General features: G+C 55.3%; 1 protein-coding gene across 1 annotated transcript in view; it reads left to right on the forward strand.

Moving 5' to 3' along the window:
* Nucleotides 1-354: 354 nt before the first annotated feature.
* The window catches only part of LOC123513929 (mucin-2-like), a 101042-nt gene continuing 99902 nt past the window's right edge, over nucleotides 355-1494 (forward strand). The window contains exon 1 of the mRNA XM_045271424.1: nucleotides 355-1494. This exon is cut by the window's right edge and continues 173 nt beyond it. The gene's annotated coding sequence lies outside the window, so the exon portion shown is untranslated.

Below are 1494 nucleotides of genomic sequence, written 5' to 3' on the forward strand. Positions count from 1 at the left end.
ATCCTCGGCAGAGGGCAGAGCTTCTTCAAGGCCACTTTTGGGGAATGTGCGAAGGAAGTGGTCAGTTGCGGTGTTGGTCGTGGCAGCTTCCGCTTCTCTCTCTCTCTCTCTCTCTCTCTCTCTCTCTCTCTCTCTCTCTCTCTCTCTCTCTCTCTCTCTCTCTCTCTCTCTCTCTCTCTCTCTCTCTCTCTCTCTCTCTCTCTCTCTCTCTCTCTCTCTCTCTCTCTCTCTCTCTCTCTCTCTCTCTCTCTCTCTCTCTCTCTCTCTCTCTCTCTCTCTCTCTCTCTCTCTCTCTCTCTCTCTCTCTCTCTCTCTCTCTCTCTTGCAGGGTTTAAAATCAAAGGCAAGTCTTTGTAAATATTTATTTGCCAAGGGATGAAAACCAACCTTTCTTTTCCCTTAAATGAAAATAAATGTTAAGTTTTTAATACAAGTAGGCATTATTGTACTGGTTGCATTACACACCTACGCTCATAGATACGGTTACGTGTGCTACTGACCTTGTTATATAGTGTGTGGGGACTTATAGAGGAAGGTAATGGCTTGGCGGGGTGCTGCTATAAGGCGAGCCAGGCGAGGCAGAACTCATCCGCCGGAGGTTGTCTGCTATCGGATGGTCTCTGTGTCAGCAGGGAGAGCCAAGTATACAGTTGTGGCTCCCAGCGCCTCTCAACCTACATGTCGCTCGACGCCCGTGTTGAGGTGCAGCCAGGGCCATGTGGTGATGATGTATGTGGCTCCTGTACGTGAGAGTCGGTGTTTCTCCTCCTCGCTGTAGTCTCCGGAAAGGACTGATGCAGGTGCAGCATCCTTCCATGCCGCCCGATAAGTGGGCCAGACCCAACCCTGCAGTGAGTCTCCCACAGGCAAGGGTCTCCTGGGTCCCGCTCCCTCCCTGCCCCGCGCCCTGACGTCATGAAGGGGGCGGGATTTACCTAGGCGCCACACTCGACGAAGGCCCCCATATTGACGAAAAAAGTGCCTATCGGCCATTTTTTAGTGTACTGACTTACTGGATTTCCTCATTTTTACTTTACAAGATAGGGAAGCCAGGAGTGGGGAGGAGGATGGGGCGGGGCGAGGCCGAGGTCGTGGAACTGTCATCTTTAGCCCCAGGCGGCGACCACCAGCCAATGAGCGCGCGGCGCGGACGACGTGCCGGCCCGAGGCGCCCCCGCCAACCCGGATGCCAGCCCTCAACCTACCCCCGGGCACGCTGGCACCCGGGGCACTCACCTCTATGGAAAGTGTCAAGAATTAGTGAAACAAACACATAAGGCAGCATAATGAAATGTGGAAGTGTGGGTGTGTGCTCGGCGAGGAGCATCTGGCGGGCGACAGGAGTCAAGGGCCGGGCCGGCGGGACCCCGCGCCGGGCCAAGAAGCTGCCCAGCCCCTCCTGAGGTCCGACTCAGCAGGCCTGAGTTGAAGCAGAAGAAGCAGGAGAAAGAGGAAGAGGAGAAGGAGAGGGGCATGGAGGGGATGGAGGCAGCA

The sequence above is a fragment of the Portunus trituberculatus genome, chromosome 37, assembly GCF_017591435.1.
Source record: "Portunus trituberculatus isolate SZX2019 chromosome 37, ASM1759143v1, whole genome shotgun sequence".
NCBI lineage: Eukaryota > Metazoa > Arthropoda > Malacostraca > Decapoda > Portunidae > Portunus > Portunus trituberculatus.